The sequence below is a fragment of the Fukomys damarensis genome, unplaced genomic scaffold (assembly GCF_012274545.1).
Source record: "Fukomys damarensis isolate Sample0158 unplaced genomic scaffold, DMR_v1.0_HiC HiC_scaffold_32, whole genome shotgun sequence".
Lineage (NCBI taxonomy): Eukaryota > Metazoa > Chordata > Mammalia > Rodentia > Bathyergidae > Fukomys > Fukomys damarensis.
In genome coordinates, this window is record NW_022900944.1 from 40,006,332 (window position 1) to 40,014,333 (window position 8,002).

Consider the following 8,002-nt stretch of genomic DNA (forward strand, 5'->3'; position numbering starts at 1 on the left):
TTTTTTTTTTTTTTTTTTTTCTTCAATTTTGAGACAAGTTTTCCTAAATTACCCAGGCTGGCCTTGAACTTGAGATCCTCCTGCCTCAGCCTGCTGAATAACTGGGATTACAGGCATGCCTCTCTGTACCCAGCCATTTGAATCTTATTTAAGTGGCAGCAAGTGACTTAGAAGGGATTCTGTACCCCTCCTCTTCGTCTTTGGAAAGCCATGGTGCTAACTGGCTTCATTTCCTCCACAGGGAAACATACCTGCAATCTGGAGACCTGTGATGTCAGGCGTACTTGCCCATCACCACTCTGCAAGTTACACCTTCTAGTTTTTGTTGACCAGATTAGATTAATCCAGAAGGATGAGGAGGATAGCAGTAGCCTTGGATCCTGGAAAATTGCTGGTGGCTTTGCTTTTTAGCAGGAACACTATAAGGAAGAGAAGAGGTGTGGAATCGCGCATGAAGCATAGAATTGAGTCTCATGAAAGATGAAGGAAACAAGGGTCCTAGTGAGGCCATGCACTGTGGGCTTGTGCAGACTGCAGCCTGTGTGGAGATGCGTGATTTCGATTTTCACTCTCACGAGTGTGTGAGCCAGGAGCACCCCAGAGTTTCTGAACCTTGAAGGGGCCAATTCTTAGGGGCTGTCCTAAGGGTTTATCATAAACATGGAAAGGAAGATGGAGTTATTTGTTGACTGGGCATCCGTACTGAGGCAACCGTATGCAGCTTGGCTAACTATGCTGTTTCTTGGGTTGGTTCTTTTACTATTGAAAACTATGAACACATGGTGTCGTTGTTCACACTGTACAGGAAATGAACAATGGAGCCTGCAGATTTCCTGCAGGAGAATTTTAATGCGCAGATTTAAAGCAAGTAGATCCCGAATCTGCAGTAAATGGGAGGTGTTCACCATAGCATATCTGCCCAGTTCATGCAAGGAGTGAGGCTCAGCAGGACCTTTAGGGTAGGCTGTCTCCAGCCATCCCATGGGAGGTGGTCCCCGGAAGGCTTGTGGATAGGATGGATGTCTGTCTCCACCACACAGTCACAGGGAGGAAGCAAAGAACTAGAAACTAACTGTCAAGGGTGACTGAGCCCTGTTTCTGGCATGGAAAAGCCCACCTTGTCTTCCAAACAGATGCTGATACAACAGATACAATTTGCATAAAATAAAATTCAATGGTTTGATTTGAAATCGAATGATTTCATAATGAACAGTATGTGGGCATCGCCCTATCCAGGTTTAGAGTATTTTCACCCTCATAGCCCCAGGAAAAATTACCCTCTATGTAATTAAGTGTTGCAGAAGTTCCACGTAAACAAAGCCATGCGTCTTTTGAGTCTGGCTTCTTTTGCAATCATGTTGGAGCCTGTATGTGTTGCTATTAGCTGCAAAAGAAAATTCCATTTTATAGTATATCCATTCATGTACTAGTGGCCACCCAAAGGTATTTTACTATTATTTTATTTGAGTGATGAGACTTTGCAGATAAGATTAATTAGGAGCAATTGGAGTGAGAACATTAGATTAAGTCATCTGGGTGGGTCTTAGATGCCACCAGAGGTGTCTTTATGGAAGAAGAGGAGGGGGAGATTGGACTCTGCACAGTACCTAGGAATCTTCGGGACAATACGAAATGGGGAAAGCCAAAAACACAGAGGAGAAGGCGATGTGAAGGTGACAGTAGAGAGTACAGTGGTGTGGCTATGAATCAGGAAGTGTCAGAAAGTTGGTGCTGACAGCAGGCGGAAGGGATAAAGTCCAGCTTCTCCTACAGAGCGCTGCTGACATGTTGGTCTCAGATGTACAGGTCTCAGCCTCCAGGAGCATAAGAGGTTTGTGTAAAGCCACAAAGGTCACGGCCATTTGTTACAGCAACCTCAGGAAGCTAAGAGAATTTGTCAGGTGATGTACATTTACAAAGTTTCTAAATTTGGGCTATTTTGCTGTTATGAGCATTCATATACAAGTCTTTCTGTGGCAATATGTTTCTGTTTCTCTCATAAACAGAGCACATCTCTGTTTCTATGCTACACATAGGCATGGCATTGCTGGGTCCTGTAGGAGCTTTGTGTTTAAATTTTTAGAAACTGCTTATCTGTTTTCCAAAATGGTTGTACTGCTTCCTTTCTCACCAGCAAAACACTCTTATGCAGGTTCCTGTTTCGCCACGTCATCATCAACATGTGGTATTTCCTTTCGGTTTGGTTGTACAGATTGAATAGACCCTATCCAAAATGGCTGAGACCAACAATCTTTCAAATTCCAAAATGTATTTGGGATTTTGGAATATTTGCCAAGTTCAGCATACCTAATCTGAAAATCTGAAATCTGAAATTCTCCAAAGCCCAAACACATTCATGTCATGTCATTTAAAAAGTTTCAAATTTCAAAAGGGACCTCTAATCCTAGTTCCATTGAGGTACGTCCATACTGATTTCCACAGTGGTTGCAACAGCGTGTGCTCTCACCAACAATGAAGGAAGCAGGGCTCCTCTTTCCCCACAGCCCCGCCAGCATTTGTTATTGGTTGATTTCTTGATAGCAGCCATTTTTTGTGGGGTGAGGTGGAATCTCAGTGTTGTTTTCATCTGCATCTCTGGAATGATGATTCGGTGATGCCGAACATTGTCTCACGTATTTATTTGCTATTTCTACTTCTTTGTCTGAGACATGTCTGTTCATTTCAAATGCCCATTTTTGGATTGGGCCTTTAAATTTGGGAGATCTGATTTTTTTTTAAGTTCTTTATATATTCTAGATAGTCGACCTTTGTCTGAGGAAGAGCTGGTGAAAAGTTTTTTCCACATTGTGGGTTGTCTCTTCGCACTATTAGTTGTTTCTTTTGTGCAGAAGCTTTTTAATGAGAGCCTTGTTGATCGTTTGTACTGGAATGTTGGCTAGAGGTGCTTGACCTATTGTCTCTTCAGTGGATATGAAGCGGTTTCTCGTTATGAATTTTCCTAACTTGGATGATGTTGAACAGCCTTGCACTACTCATATGCACACATTTTTAGTAAAATGCAGTCAGATTGTACCTATTTTCCATGGGCTCTTTTTTTTTTCTTTTTCTCCTTATTCTTGAGTTGTAAGGTGGTAGGTATTGTTCACATTTTTTAAAAGAGAAATTTTAAGTTTACTGTAAAATCGAGTGCCATATACAGATTTTTTCAGGTACCTCTGCTCCCACGTGTAAATGGCATCCCCATCACTGTCAGCAAAACCCACTATCATTCTGCATTTTTTAAATAGTGGATGAGCTTATATTTGCAAATCTCCACTCAAAGTGCATTTCATTACACTCAGTGTTTCATATTCTATGGGTTCTGATAAATGTGAAAGGATATTTGTCTACAATGTTACTATCATGCACAGTACTATTGCTGTTCTAGAAAAATCCTCTAGATTTCACCTATTTATTTCCCATTCCCTAATGGTCTCTGTCAACTACTGACCCTTTTACTCTTTCTTTAAATTTGCCTTTTTCCAACGTCATATAATTTAAATCATGCAGTTTGCAGATTTTTTGGATTGGCTCCTTTCACTTGGTAATGTGTACTTAAATTTCTTCCATGTGGTTTTTATTATTTGACAAGATTTAATCTTCTAGTCCAGGGACATAAAATGTCTCTCCATTTAATTAGATATTATTTAATTTTTCTTGCTATGTTTTATAGTTTTTGCTGTTTTAGTCTTTTACTTCCTTTTTTAAATATATTCCTAAGCAATGTTTTATTTTATTAGTATTTCCAGATTCCATTTTCAGGTTATTTCTTGCTATTTTATAGAAATGCAATTGATTTTTTTTTGTACGCTACTCCCATATGCTATAACATTGATGAATTTGCTTTTTAGTTTTAGTGGGTTTTTGATGTTGTTGTTGTTTTGTTTGTTTTTCTTTTCAAATGTTTTAAGATTTTCTATGTACATGACTGTGTCATCTGTGGGTAGACACCTTAAATTCTTCCTTTCCAAATGGGGTGCTTTTGTTGTTTACCTGATGGCACTAGCTAGAAGTTATTCAATAGAAGTTGTTCAATAGAAGTGGCAAAAAGTAAAGACTCTTGTCATTTTCCTCATGCCTTCTAGAAAACTCAGAGAAACACTTACCTCAATTATATTTATTTAGTTGTTAATTTCTGCATTTTGTTTTGTGTTTAATGGTTTCCTGGGGAAATGCCACAGACACATTTGTTAGATTGTTCTTATTGTTCCTGTTCTCAGTAGCAGAAGCTCCACAGAATTAATAATGAACATTCTGGGTCAGTGCTGGGTTGGTGATCTGACTGTGGCAAGTACAAGAGACTGCTAATGTAAAAGTGTGGTAGCATCCTGGAGCCTTATGTATTCAGGCTCCCTGTGCAAAGAATGATAACGTGTCTCACTGTCAGACTTTGGGAGGTATGTGTGGCCAGGGACTGGGAAAGTTTGGAGAGGAAAATGGGGATTTATGGCATAAATTACAATGACTTTTGATTAATTGGGGGAATATAATTAATCATTGTGTAGAGTATCACGAATCCCATGGTTAGTCAGTGGTAAGTATGTGGGTTTCGTGGTGAGAATCAGTGGGTCAGCAAAGCAAGGCTGAGTGACAGAGGACTGTGGATTAGAAATAAGGTTTCTCTGGAATCGGCTGTTGTGTTCTTTAGATGTGGTATGCAGAAATGGAGATTGAAGGGCCTGAAGTGTAGAACCCAGGTCTGGAACTGACGCCTATAGGCTCAGGAAATGGGGTCTTATGTGTCAGGAATGTCTGTGTGGTACTGGTGGGAGTCTGGGTCTATAGCACCAGCAGCGATACTGTTATTGAACTTCTATGTCCCTTCCTGGACTAGGTTAGGATGCAAGCTTCATGGAGATTGCATAAAACAAGAGCTACATCCCGAGAGCACCCGAGCCACAAGTTACCCACAGCCATTCAGCCCAGAATGTCAGCCTTGAAAGGGTTATGGTAGGAAAGCTGGACCTACAGGCTGAACTCAAACAGACAGTATGAATATAAATGTGGAAAACCCAAGAGACTAATTGAAAAATCACCACAAGCAACTATACTGTTTAGTAAAACAGAAATTTGCAGAATTAATTTATAAAATGCAATATACTGGGTACATACAGATATAACACAATATGGTATACAGTGAAGGACGATTCTGTTTGCGATCATTAAATAAATAAACATAAAACACTTAGGCATAAATGTTTCAAGAGTAGACCAATAGACAGATATAATTTTAATTTATTCATTTTCTTGGCAAAAATACATTATCTGAACTCAATCATGGGAAATATCACACCAATTGAAACTCAAGGAATATTGTGCAAAGTAACCAAACAGAACTTTTTGAAAAGGTAAAGGTCATACATAGATTTTTAAAAATTTAAAAAACTTTCTTGTTAAAACAAGTCTAAAGGACATACTAACTAAATAAAAGCAATGTATATTCTTATTGGATCCTGGAGTAGATAGGTAAAATAAAAACAATCTAGTCACAAAGCCATTACTAGGGCCAAAGAAATTGAAAATCAATAATACATTAAGCAAACTTATTGAATCAATGAAAAGTTTCTTTGCTCTGTAAAAAAAAATTTTCATTCTTAGGAGAGACACCGATTCAAAAGTAAAATATAGTGCTGTTTGAAATTTGTTTTCAAAGTTGTTGAGCAATAAAATGTGCATACAAGTTTTTAAAAAACATTCAAATAAAAAGTTCTAAAACATATACAGTAAATCATAAAGAATCTCAAAAGACAATTAATGTAGCATATCTGAAATTCTTCAGCTTAAGCCTCTGAAGTGAAACTTTGAGTTCTCATTATGTACAAAGGACAATGCTCCAGGTAAGAAGAGAAATGAAGAAGCAGGATGAGGAAGGAAACCAAGCCAGAGATTGTTCTCCAGCCAAAGCACTCTCGATAGCAATCTTTAAGTTTAGGGTAGAGGGTAGAGGGTAGAAGTGTAGACCTTTGGCCTCAGAGTCATCTGATCTTTATCAAGACAGCTGGTTTTAGATGCTCCTTTACCAAAATTTCCTTGGTGAATGGCCTTGTCAAGGATAAGAATAAATATACTGTTCTTCTAGCTTTCTACACAGACCAGGTATTAAAATCTAATGAGGTTCAGCCTCACCAAAGCAACAGGGCCAATCAACCATGGGCTGACCCCTCTGAGTCCATGAGCCAAAATGAATCTTTCCTCCCCTTAAGTAGTTTACCTCAGAAATTTTGTCACGGTGTCAGAAAGCTACCGAATACAAATACACTGTTAAACACTGTTTTAGCTCAAGAAAAGTAAATATTTATGTCAAAAGTGAGCAAAGTATTTGCCATCATACCCCAAAGAGTTAATATGTTTAAAGTAGACTTTCTAAAAATAGAGGAAAAGTCTATCGACCCTATGGGGGAAGAAAAGAGCCCAAAATACAGACAAGTCAAGGAAAAGAAATGCAAATCATCCTTAACCTGATGCTACTTGCTGAAATAATTTCTAGAGACATATTTTTAAATATCAAAAATGATGCACTCCCAAGCCTACCTACTATAGTACAGTAGTGCTTGCTTCCCTGCAGCTGCACTTTCCCCACTTTCATGGACCTGCTCACAGCAATCATGAGAAATTATTAGATGAAAATGTCTAGCAATGGAGAATTCATAAGTCTTACATTGCATGCAGTTTGAGGAGTATGATCACATCTCTTGCTGTACCACTCCTGTCCCAAGACACATAGCTTCTTTTGCCCGGCATAGCTACTCCTTCTACATTACCTCCCCATTAGTCACTTAGCAGCCAGCTCAGGTATCAGAGCGATGGCATCACAGTGCTTGTGTTCCAGTAACCTTTATTCTACTTAATAATGGCCCCTCACACCAAAGCTTTATTATAGCATGTTATTATATAACAATATAATTATAAAATATTATAATAGATTGGATTATATATTAGGATATACTGGACACAATTGTTCAACATTGTAATGTACTTGTTCTACTTCATTATTAGTTCTCTTAAACTCTTACTGTGCTTAATTTATAAATTAAACTTTATCATAAGTATATGTATATATGTCTAAGAAAAACATGCTATGAATAAGATTGGATACTATCCGTGGTTTTAGGCGTTCATTGAGGGTCTTGGAAAATATCTCCCTCCGATGATAGAGGATTTCTCTATTATTTTTCAAAAGTAAGCAACAGAAGGCTGTTGCTTCAGTGCACCAAAAATGAGAGACTGGTTGAATAATCTAAAGCATATCAATATTGAGCATTAAAAGAGCAACGGGGAGATAAAGGATGGAAATGAAAGGTGGTTGGGATGAGGCAGAGAAGAGAAATAGCGGGTGGAGTAGAAGCTGGGTGATCAAGTGAAGCTCATCCTGTGCCTTTGGTATTAAGCGTAATCCCCCTCCCAAATCTAATGCAAATAGATTAGGATGCAAATGATATTTTAGAAAGAAAGTAAAAGAGTCTGTTAGTTGTTTTAAGGCTGGCATAACAAAGTGCCACCGATGAGGTAGCCTGAATAACCAGAAATTTACTTTCTCAAAGTTCTGGAGGCCGGAAGTCAAGTTGTCCGCAGGGCTCGTTTCTACTGAGGGGCTCCCCGCTTGGCTTTCTGGTGGCTTTCTTCTTCCTGTGTTTTCCCATGGACATGTGGACTGTGTTCTAATCTCTTCTTCTTATAAAGACCGCAGTCACATTGGAGTAGTGCCCGTGATGAAGTCTTCATTTTGCCTTCATTACCTCTTAAGGAGTCAATCTCCAGGCACGGCCACATTCTGAGGCACACTGAGGGTGAGGATTTCATTTGTGATCTGGGGGAGGAGGACAAAGGGGAACCCATATACTATTTGTGAATGGGCATAGTTAACCATGCTTGTGTGAGCGTGCAGAGAAGAAGGATCCCAACCAACGAGTGCGCAGAATGCTCAGATCACTTTTGCCTAGTTGATTTGCCTGAAGGATGAACAGTGCATGCAAATGACAGAGTGATTGCAAGCGACCAGTAC

General features: G+C 39.1%; 1 long non-coding RNA gene across 2 annotated transcripts in view; it reads right to left on the minus strand.

Annotated features, from left to right (window-relative positions):
• LOC104852035 overlaps nt 1–6,751 on the minus strand; it is a 22,222-nt gene extending 15,471 nt beyond the window's left edge. For both annotated transcript variants that reach the window (XR_002024882.2, XR_777388.2), the window contains exon 1: nt 6,659–6,751. This is a non-coding gene — a long non-coding RNA (uncharacterized LOC104852035). The remainder of the gene's footprint in view (nt 1–6,658) is intronic.
• Nucleotides 6,752–8,002: the final 1,251 nt, after the last annotated feature.